Source organism: Ictidomys tridecemlineatus, chromosome 4 (genome assembly GCF_052094955.1).
Source record: "Ictidomys tridecemlineatus isolate mIctTri1 chromosome 4, mIctTri1.hap1, whole genome shotgun sequence".
Classification (NCBI taxonomy): Eukaryota; Metazoa; Chordata; class Mammalia; order Rodentia; family Sciuridae; genus Ictidomys; species Ictidomys tridecemlineatus.
Window position 1 is genome coordinate 195030501 of NC_135480.1, and position 12342 is coordinate 195042842.

Sequence of the window (12342 nt, forward strand, 5' to 3'; positions counted from 1 at the left end):
TTGGGTACTGGGGATTGAACCCAGGGGTGCTTTACCACTAACCTACAGCCTCAGGGTTTTTTATTATATATATATATATATATATATATATATATATATATATATATTTAATTGTACTTGGACACAATATATTTTATTTATTTTTTTTTTTATGTGGTGCTGAGGATCGAGCCCAGTGCCTTGCAAGTGCTAGCTGAGCACTCTACCCCGCTGAACCTCAACCCTAGCCCCAGACCTTTTTATTCTGATTTTGAGACAGGGTCTCAAAAAGTTAACGAGGCTGGCCTGAATCTTGTGATCCTCCTGCCTCAGCCTCCTGAATCACTGGGATTACAAGTATATACCACATGCACCACACATGGTTGTCTTGTTTTACTTTTTACAGTTAACATGTGTTTATCTGTTTCTGATTACTATATAACAAACCACCCCAAAACTAAGAATTTTAGAATAAGAAACGTTTGATCTTTTTGCGAGTTTGTGGGTATGCCAGTGGCTCCTCTGACCTGTACTGCTCCATCTGAGCTTCATTCCTGTTTAACGTTTGGCTTGGAGTCACCAAGGTGGTAAGGATGAATGGGTCACATGCTGTTCATCATTCTGCAGGCTATCAAAGGTGAAAGTCACCTTCAAAACATATTTATCAACTCTGTAAATATCAGAGTGCTATTGTTGACCATGAAAAACAGGATACACAAATATGGTAAAGAAAGATCTGCTTCAAGTTATCAGTTTCTGTATTGTTACCCAAACAACTAATGAACCCTGGAGATTGCCCAGAAAATATGTCTATTCATCTGCAATGATGACTTTTTATTGATGTCAAATGATTGTTCTATTTCTCACACTTTTAAAAAAAATCCTTTCCTGCAAATATAAAAAGTGAAGTGATAGCACCTTACATACTGGTTCCATTTCACCAAGAAAACTTTACAAATAGGCAAGTTAAGCAAGATTTGTGCAGGTATCATCTGCTGCTGTAAATACCAAAGGAGCTGATTCTCAGAATGTTTGAACAAACATGGTGACAATGACAGTAATGAAGATTATGATGCAAGTAAAAAAAAAAAAACTTTTAGAAGAATTTTGTTTTTTGGTAAAATGATGCATCTATCATTTGGGGGAGTGCTTTTGTAAAGTTAGATGACAGATTAACACTAAAAGTGAAATTATTTGTTTATATAGTGTTAATGTTAATATAAATATCAATGGAACCTCTCATGGTAGGGACTATCTTGTTTTACATTAAGAAGCCAAGATAAAAAAAAAATAGGCTTAAAATAAATTGCTGCTGTTGTCCTCATAATCCATTCTTATATCTAATCAAGGAGCTTTTTAAAAAGATATTCAACAGAAGAACAAGTCCCACTCTATCTTTGATGTTTATCATCAATCAAATTTTAGAAATATTTACCTTTTGAAAGAATAAATCCATCCTGATAGTTTAAAAATGATAGCACCTTTTTAATCCAGTCTTTTAAATTTTGCATGCATGTTCAAAATCTTTAACAAGGTATTCAGTGATGTGAGGGATGACTAACCTTCACATTTTTAATGTTCAGAATACTGAAGATGTACACTACACTGGGATGCAAGGACATGTATAAAGCTCTGAATTTTCAAGCAACTGGGTTTGGCAAAATAAAATGAACCAAATAGAGATTGATATCTTTGAGAATTTTGCCCTGTAAAAGAACTTGCAACGTAAGGTCACAGACCCTAACTATAAAAACATTTGGGCTGAAATACACATTTTAGTTTAAAAAAATAAAATAATACACTCCATTTAGCAAAGTAGGTCCTTGACTAATTGGTTCTTGACTAACTAAAATTGTAAGATCTACACAGCAGGGTCCGTACAAGATTTCAGAAATTTTAACTATAATTACCATAATAAGAAACTTTGAAAAAGATTTTGAACAATTTTGTGAAGAAAATAATCAGACCATATTGAAGAATCCATTTCTCAGGAAAAACAAGAATAGTGAGTGATACACTATGAGAAACAAATGTGCTTAAGAATTTGATTTAAGTACGTGAATATGTGCCAAGAATAATTACTCTGCTTATTCAATTTTAATAATCAGATAATGAAATATATGGGTATTTTTAATTTTTTAATACATATTAATTATGTTATTTTTTTTTAAGTTTTTTATATTTGTGAATATACTTTTAAATAGAATTAAGTTATTCATCTACAAGTACAATTAAACTACTACATACATAAATATATATTTTTAAATGTCATGTAAGTTTTTAAGTTAATAAGCTTTACTTTTAGTGTAGTATTAGGTCCACACAAAGTTTGAAAAGAAAGCACAGAGAGGACCTATATACCTCCTATATGAACAGGTGCATAGTCTCCTTCACTGCGAATATCCTCCAGCAACTGTTACAATGAACCCATATGGACATATCATTACCCCCCCAAGAACCATGGTGATACCAGAGTCCATTCACTTATGAATTATACATATAGTTATATATATAATTAATATGAATTATATATAATTTGTATAATCCACATATGATACATATGAGTTATTATTTATAATATTATGTGATATATAATTTATTATGTATAATAGTATATAATTCACATATATGTAACATAAATGTTATATATTTTTTATAAGTCCTGTGTCCAACATTGTAGTATATTTCAGAATTAATGAAAGACAGAATAACTAACTCACTATTTCAGGAGAACAGATTTGGAGGATAGACACTGTTATGCTTCAGGGCTATTTTAAAGTCACTAAGACAATATGGTATTAACAAAAGAATAAAAAAGCAGATTAATAGAACAGAGTGGAGAGCCCCTCAGTAGATCCACGGACATGTTGTTGTCTGATTGTTGCAGAGGAGCAGATGTCATACAATGGAAGAAAGACAGCGTTTTCCATTAAAGATGCTGGAACAACTAAACATCAACACACAAAAAAAATATTCCTTTGACAGTGATGATATACCCATGTTGTTGATAAGGAATTGAGACTTAGAGTTTAAGAACGTATTCAGCATCACAGAGAAGCAGACTATGATTTGAACAAAGTGATACTTTACCATCAGTCTTTGTGAAAACTTGGTCTTCATCCAACTCTGTTCCTCCCTCATGGTTCATTTGAAGAAACAGATTCATTGGTACAAAGGATTACTTTTGTTTTGCATATGAATTCCAGTTTACTTCTTTACCAATTTTATATCATAACCACGGGGAACCAATTCTGTGGTGTCTCAAATTTGATGCTAGCTCTAATTTTTTCACCTTCTCTTTCCTCTATGATTTGCCCTTCCCTTACCCACCAGGAAAGGAATAGTAGTGATTATCATATTGCAATGAAGGAATCCCTATCTCCTTTATAATGTTAGGAGCTTTGTGAAGAGGGGAATTCTTTTGTTTCTGGGTTTTCAGGCCTGATTCACTGCCAGGTATCCATACTCAAAATATTTGCATACTGGTAGATAAATAGAACACATCAAAATCCCCATGAAATTATATCACAAGAGCTTTCCCTCTACCTTGATGCTGGGCAGGACAAGTCTTGGAACTTGATATTGCCTGTTCCTGCCAAGTTGTCACTCTAAAATGATTTGAGTCTTAATTTTAAAAGTTCCTTGAAGAGCATGTTGTTCTTTTCCAGGAATTAGAAAATGCCACAACACATAAAATAAGTGCTACTGATTTTTTCACCCTGTCTGATATGGTTTGGTTATGAGATGACCCAGAAAGTCCATGTGTGAGGAAATGAAAAGTATTCATAAAAAAAAAAATGAATGGAGTACGAGAGCTGCAACCTGTCAATGGATTAATCCATTTGATGAATTAATAATTTGAAAGAACTATCGTATTGAGTGGTTATTGCAGGCAGGTAAGTCTGGCTAGAAGAAGTAGATCACCTGAGGTTTGGGGTTTACACTTTGCTTTTTCTGTTTCCTCAATGCCGGGACGTGGACATTCTTTCTCCACCACACCTTTCTACCACGATATTCTGCCTTACCTCAGGCCCACATCAAGGAAGTCAGCTTTCTGACGGAACCTCTAAAACTTTGAGCCCAAAATAAACTTTTCCTCCTCTAGGCTGCTCTTGTCAGTTATTTTGGTCACAGTGACAAAAAGCTGACTAAAGCTGGCCCACACCCAGTCCATCTGGAGGCTCACCCACTGCACCGTGAGGAGGCACCATGAGGAGCCTGGTGCTGCCTGCTTCGACATCCCACTGTCTGTGCTGAGAAATTCCTCTAAATGAGCACTGTACCATTCTATTCCAGGTTTGCCTCTGACAGCAAATACTACCGATACTTGAAAACCCACTCACTGAAGTGACAAATTCGCTATGGAAAAATACCTGTGTGTGTGTGTGTGTTTTGCATGTGACAAATGTAGAAAGTATAACAGTTTTTTTCCTGCTTTAATTTATGATACAATAATGGGCCCCAGCTTTGTTGAGGGAGTATAAGCCAAGAAAGTCTCTTGGTGGCTATAGATAAGTCATTCCCAATTCTTATCTTGAGCAGAGGTAATGATGAGATTTGAAAGAGCATAGTGGAAGAAAAGACACCAAGTTCATAAAGGTGAGAGATGAGACAGACTGCTCCTGAGATTTGATGTAAGGACTTGACAGGCCCAGTATTTCTCTAGTTGCAATTTATGTCTTCAGGTGGTCACTTCATTATGGCTAATGTTTTATTATATGGTTTGGTTATGAGATGACCCAGAAAGCATACAAACACACACAAACCTGCAGATAACATAGGCCTCAGAAATGGAAAGGACATAATAATGCACCAGACTTTATCTTTACCTCCACAAGAAATATTTACGTATAGACAATGGAAAAAGGGGTATCTGTAGTTTGGGATTTTTAAGAAAGAAAACTGATATTGAGAAAATTAGTCTATGTGTTAATGAACCAATGACTTATTTTCAAGGATTTGTTAAGGGAAGGATTTTACTACCTGGAAAACAAAAACAAAAACTACCATCAGTTCAAAAGCATATTTCTTTTTTATCACTGTAATTTATTTTGAATCAATCAGAAAAGAATATGATTTTGAATAAGGCAAAAATATTAGCTGAATTAATGAAGCAATGGAAGATTTATCAAAGGCCAATGCCTAATATGTGTTAAGTACTTGTATATACTCAGATCAATTGAGATTGTTTTATTGTACATTTCTAACCCCCCACCATAAGGCCATATGTTAGGGACTACATCTCTCTCTCTCTTTCTTTTTTAATTTTTCCAGAAGATAAAACTAAAACACTCAGAGATAAAATTACTTTCTCAAACCCATGCAGAGTATAAATGGATGGGCAATCATGTTACCATGATGCCAAATCAATTACATTCATCAAGAGCTTATTCTAATTCAGAAATGTTATAAAAAGTTATAGTTATCTAGTGCATTTTTCTTTGATTTCAAAATAATTTTGTTTTGAAAACAGTTAATATGTGTTTATTATAAATATTCAAAAAGAGAAAGCTTTAACCATCATCTGGAGCTCACCATCCAAGGATCATCAGTTAATGTTTGGGTGAACATTATTAAACATTTCTCTATGGATATACAGCGAAATATGTAGAAGATTTTATGTAAATGGAAAAGTATTGAACATACTGTTCTAAAACTTGTTTTATTTTTCACTCAGCAATATGTCATGGGCATCTTTCCATGTCAATAAATATAGATTTGTATCATCACTTTAATTGCAGCATAATTAGATATCACAATACTTTTGACAAAAAAATGTCAGAGACTGTGTACTTGAATCTCAAGCCCAGTGTAGAAGTACTGCAGATAACTTCTGTGACTGATAACCAGGCAGATATTCTAAATATGGTCACTCAAACATGATAACTCTTAAACTCTGAATGATTTTAAACATGTTTCCCATTTCTATATCTTTTGCCTGTTAAAATATATGTTTATATTATTAAACACAGATGTTGCCTATTTTTTATTTCCTCCATCAAATCTTCCAAAATCTAAACCCCTAGTTCCATCTATCTTCCCACTAAGTTAGGATTTCTAAAGCTTTAACCAACTGAATACCCTCCCTCAGATAAGCTTGGAAGGTATGTGAACTGAGCATAGTTCATTTATAGCATGAATCACATATAATTCATGTTGTTTATGAGTCTAGTGATTTGGAAACTTTCCTTCTCCTATTACAGTATAAGAGAGTGCTTTAGAGGAAGAAAAAAGTGGTTGGGAGTTATGTAGAACTGGAACAAATACTATGGGTGTACTGAAATCTTTGTTCCATAAATCTTCATAAAATGAATAAAATATATCTTTTGTGAATTTCTCAGATATGCCAGGAATAAAAATAAACTGAAGGTATTTTGTTCATAAATATTGAAAATCCGGTACTCTGAATATCAAGAAAAAAACTTGAAGACACCATGGAACCTCCATGGGCGTTGAACCAAAGGCATTCAGTACCACTTTACTCAACATTTTTGTTTCACGTCATTAATTATAGGCCCCAAACTTTCTAGAATTTTGGCCAGTGGCATATGATACAGAAGAAGAGAGATTATGTTTTCTGAAATACGTGTGTAAAATAGTGCGGCAAGCCATGTAATACAATGGTGAGAGCTTTCACTGAACACGTGATCTGGTAACTCATTTAGAGAAAGATAGACAGAACTTGAGGGGCTATGCTTCAAATTCAGGGGCCAAGTTCCCTTCCCAGAACTAATATGAAAGCTGCTGCTGAGTTTTGTTGTTATCTTGAAGACAGCTGAGAGTCTGGTTTGAGTAATTAAAATGCTAATTGGAATTTCACCATTCATCAGAGGAAATCTCAATGAGTCAATTTTCTTTCTTTCTCTCTCTCTCTCTTTCTCTCTCTCTCTCTTTTTAAGTGTTTTCTCTGGTGATGGCAGATGTTGAGGTTGTGAATTCATTGTGTGCCTTAGATGTAGAGAAATCTTCTATTTAAGCTGGATTTTCTCCCTGTATTTTTGTTGATTGTCTACTCAAATTAACCTTCCCTAATGAGACGGAGATTCGATGGCTATGTCTGTAATTTACTGGCTGTGAAATTAGTTAGTCTGGATAATTCATCCCATGGGTGACAAGGGTGAGATCACACAGTGAACCACCAGGTGAGAATGAAGAATGTAAAGAATAGCTCTTCTGCTATTGCACACAGAATTTAGATATGGAGGCTTAGAGGAGAATGCATATGACAAACTCAACCTCTAAGTGACCAAAATGATCTCCTGTCCACCTCCATGTCCAATATGTCCCATTGGGAGCTTAGCTGGGTCAGATCTACTACTTAAAAAGCGTGAAACCACGAGATGTCAGAATGGGTACACAATAGCTCTAATAAAACTTCCATCTTGGCCAAACAATAAAACCTAGCTTTGGAAAAAAGATAGATGAGCAGTGCAGAAGTGAGATAGCTCAGTTATAAAACACTTCTTTTTGTTGAATGAAAGTGGACCTATTCTGGAATTCTATCATCTCAAACTCTTTCTCTTGAACTTTTCTGTAAGAATTTTGGGATTAGATTATTACTAAGTTATCCTTATTTCACTCCAGGAAGTTTTAAATAGATATTCTTTGAGGTAAAAGAAGGAAAGGATAAAATTCTCTAAGTAAAGAAATATTTACATGCTAACTTTAACTGTATGTCTATTTTTTTTTAGTTTTTAATAAGTTAATCCCTTGCAAGTCTTCAATATGGGATGAAGGTATGCATTGCTCTCAACATTAGTGTGATAAATTATTAAAAATAATGTATCCCAGTAAATTTTTTAAAAAATTCTTATTGCTAGATTTTTGTGTGTGTCTAAGTTGAATGAAAAGTGTGAAGTTTAAAATGGTTATGTAATTAACTGAAAGGTTCAACACGGCTTTCAATTTAGTGCAAACCAATGTACAATTCCTCCATCCATATCTCTAGTCAGATGTCTTGTAGCATCTAAATGTAACATTTAAAATCCCAGGATCATTTAAAAAATGGGAATAGGTTAAAGAAAATGAAATATCAGGACTGCTGATAAAGCGCTCATCTTTCTTTTGCCTAATTGAAAACTCTAGCTAGAAAAGTCCTGGGCAATCCTAGAACTTCAAGGTGACCAAGTCCTGGGGAAAAGTCCTTTTGATACAAATATACAATTGATTTCCAGAGGCCAGAGGGAAAAGCAGGAGGAGATTCTCTAGGAAATTCAGACATTCAAAAGTACTCATCTATAAGAAGGAATTTATAAAGGCAAACAGATACATGGGGAAACTTACCCACTCAGAGAAGATTTGAAGCAGCCCAAACATTTCATATGGAATTGATCTCTCAGTCAAATACAATTCTAGTTGATTAGCTGTTAAACAATTCTAGTTGATTAGCTGTTAGAGTGCTCCAGCACAGAGCCCATGAACATGAACAAAGACTCTGAGAGTTGATTTGTTTAGATGTTTACTTATTTTTTTTTTCTTACTTTTTTTTAATCTCTGGATTTTGAGGAAATTTCTTTCAAAATATTAGCTGTGCACAAGCTGAAGTAACAAAGACTTCAATGATCACACATGACAAGATAGAGTTTTGTAAAAATATTTTGGAAAGTCATTAAATGAACTATTGCAGTCTTCAGTAAATAAAAAAACAAAAACAAAACAGAACAAAAAAAAATTACAGAAGAACCCAGGGGAAAGGAAACGGATTTTGAGGTACCTCATTAAAATATTCAATATTTTTTTTAAAAAAAAAGCAACAAAGGATACAAAAAGGAACAAATTTCAAAAAATTGACAGAAACTGGTCCTGAGCAATCTTAGCAATAGGACTTACTAAATCAAAAGATTCAAAACAACTATCCCCATAGTTTATATGGATAAAAAGAGAAAATGATGTAGGAATGAAATAAAAATTGTCCACAATTAAATAGAAATTATAAAAAAACAAACATAAATTCTGAACCTGAAAAGTAAAATAATAAATGAATAAAATACAAAAAAAATATATCATTAGTTTAATAATAGGCTCAAACAAGCAGGAAAAAGAAAACAAGCAAACAGGAAACAGGATAATTTAAATTCCTGAATCTGAGAAATTTAAAGAAAATGAATAAATAAAAGTAGTCAAGGTGCCAGAAACTTTAGGAAACCATTAAGTGGACAAACACAAACACTCTATGAGCACCAAGAAAGAGAAGGGAGAGGAAAATGGGATGAAAGACTATTGAATTAAATAATGGCCAAATACTTTCCAAAATTTATGAAACACATGAATCCACAAATCCAACAATTTTATCTGGTAGGATAAACACAAGAAGACCCATAGCACCACACATTATAATCAGTTTATCAAATGCCAGAGGCATGATTAGTTGTGAAAATATCAAGAGAAAAATCTGTCATCATGATAAAGCTCCTCAATAAAAATAAAGCTGCTCTCCCATCAGATACCTTGGTTGTCCATGTTTAAAGTGCTGTGAGGAAAATAAAATCAATAAAAAGTCTGTATATGCAAAAATTATCCTTCAAAACTGAAAGAGAAATTAAGACGTTTTTGCAGAACAAAAAAAGCTGAGGTAATACATTACTCCTAGACTTGTCCTAAGAGAAATGCTAAACAGAGTCCCTTAGGTTGAAATGAAAGAACACTAGAGAGGGACTTGAAGCCATGTAAAAAAATTAAATAAGTATCTCTGATAAAAGTGAATGCATGGGCAAATATAAGAGACAGTATTAAAAATTTTGGGGTTACAATTCCAATATTTATGTCCAATATAATTTAAAATACAATGTATAAGACTTACAAAGCTGTGTTGTTGAGCACACAATTAGCCATCAAGAGAAAGTGGTATTAAGTTTGTGTTATGGCAATATTTCATGGTGTGATCATTCAACTAACTGATGACAGATGGATTGCATTGTACTGCCGCAATCATGGAAGAAGTAGTATTACTAGAATAGATACTCTGGATTTACCTCTCGTGGATGCAATGTTTCTGCCAAAACTACCATCAAAGGATTTAATACTATTTACTATTATGTTACTTTACACTGCATTGCTTTGAACTCACTTCACAACAAAAGAAGCATGATTGAACTCATCCTCAAGGAATACACTGATCTCACCATGTTGCACACCATCTTGAATCCCTTAGCATGAAAGAATGGTAAAATGGTCATTTGAAGATATAGTTACAGCAGGAGCAAGGTGGTATCACCTTGCAGGGCTGGGAAAATATTTTCCAGAAGATTGCATATCTTTGAATCAATATTCATAATATGGTAGTATTTCTTCTACAACCAGAATTCACAAGAATCAAGGGGTAGAGGCAGCAATAGAACCCCTCACTGTAACCCATAGTGTCTCACTGGCAAAATGTTGGCTTCTCAAGCACATACTTTTTTCTCTGATTGCCTAATTAGTATTGTTGTAGAGGAAGTAATTCCTCCACCAGGAGACATAACAGTGATTCCTACAGATTCTACCCTATTGATTTGGACTTCTCATGCCTCTGAATTGACAGGCAAATTATGAAGCCATCGTGTTGGCTGGGAATAGATCTTGACTATCAAGGGAAATTGGACTACAACTTGGAGTGATTTGTCACAATGAAAGCAAGGAAGAATATATCTGGAACATAGCAGATCCATGATAGGTCTCTTAGTATTAACATGCATTAAGAAGATCAATAGAAAACCCAACAATCCAATCCAAAGAGAATTTCTAAGAATTTCTAAGTCACTGTGCCTTTCAGATACAAAAGTTTGGGTCACCTCACAAGGTGAAGAATCATAGCCAACTGAAGTGGTTCTTACTGAAGGCAAAATTAATGCAGAGTGATCCAGGCACCATGGCACAGGTCCATAATCTGAGAGACCAAAGTGGTTGAAGTAAGAACATATCAAGTTCAAAGCCAGCCTCAGCAACTTAACAAGATCCTAAGCAATTTACTAAGACCTTATCTCAAAATAAAAAATAAAGAAGGACTAGGGGTATGACTCAATAGTTTAAGCACCCCTGGGTTCAATCACTGGTATAACAACAACAACAACAACAACAAACCCCAAACAAAACAAAAACAAAGAATATAGAGTAAAAGGAGAAAGTTATAAATACTAGAAAATACCCATGACAATGAGAAACATTTATTTCTATAACTGTTGCATGTTTTTATTATATATAATGTCACTGTTTTCTTCCTTCTTGTATTCCTTTATCTTATAGCATGAGATGCGCTGGCATAGTATTACAGTATTTAAGTATTGTTAATTACACGCCATGATATTTGACTTAAAAATATAAAGAAGAATGGCAAACATCAGTGAAGGATTTTGACCACTTCTTCTAGAGAAGGGTTTTGAGCATTTTTGGGATAGTATAATATCTGATAGTTGTATTAAGTGGAATAATGACTTCAGTACTTTCTTTATTCATTATACCTCTTCTAAGATTTTCTAAGCTAATTTATAAGATATAGGTAAAACCAACTGAGTAGGTCTCGGCTTAATTTATATATAATATTTAGGTAAATCATTTTAAAGCTAAATCTAACAGAGTGCTTATGACAGAACATTTAAAAATAAAGAATGAACATCTTGTTTTCAAGCACCCATAACTATACTCTAGATTTAGATTCTTTCTTGATGGGATCCAGGGCCAAGAGATCACATAGCTTTTTAGTAATAAATTTGCTTGTGTGCTAGAGTATAGTTGAATAATTAAGCTTCAAAATTGTTCCTGGAAAAAGCTTTGGTGAGATGTAATTACTGTTTAAATGAAATGGGTGGGTAATAATTGACTCTGGTTGGACCCAGGAGAAGGTGGAGACAATTAAACTCAGTAAATGAACTGTATATGGGTGTGTGTGTGTGTGTGTGTGTGTGTACACATATATGTGTGTGTATATATATATATATATATACATATATATATATTTTCCCTATCATTTCCATAGATACATGTGTATATTTATTATATATATTTTACAAATATCTAGTTTTCTAAATCAATGGTCTTAATTTTTTCAAGAGTTATAGACATTCTTCCAGATTCTAAAACTAACAAAACTAACTATATATGTAAATTGACATGTATGCTTATACACATAGAAAAATAGAGACATTGTACACATTTATGTAAATATATGCATATGTATAAATACACACATGTAAATGTCCAACATGTTTCAGTTGTTTAATCCACAGAAAGAGTTTGGCATGTAGTACTTACATTTTTAATGTTAGCAAGTTTTAATAGTTATAATATTACAGTATTCAATTTAAGGCACCTATATATTTTAATCATTGTTTATTTGTAAGATTCTGGATTATTTCTTTGAAATGTGAAGTATAGAAATTAATTCTCATG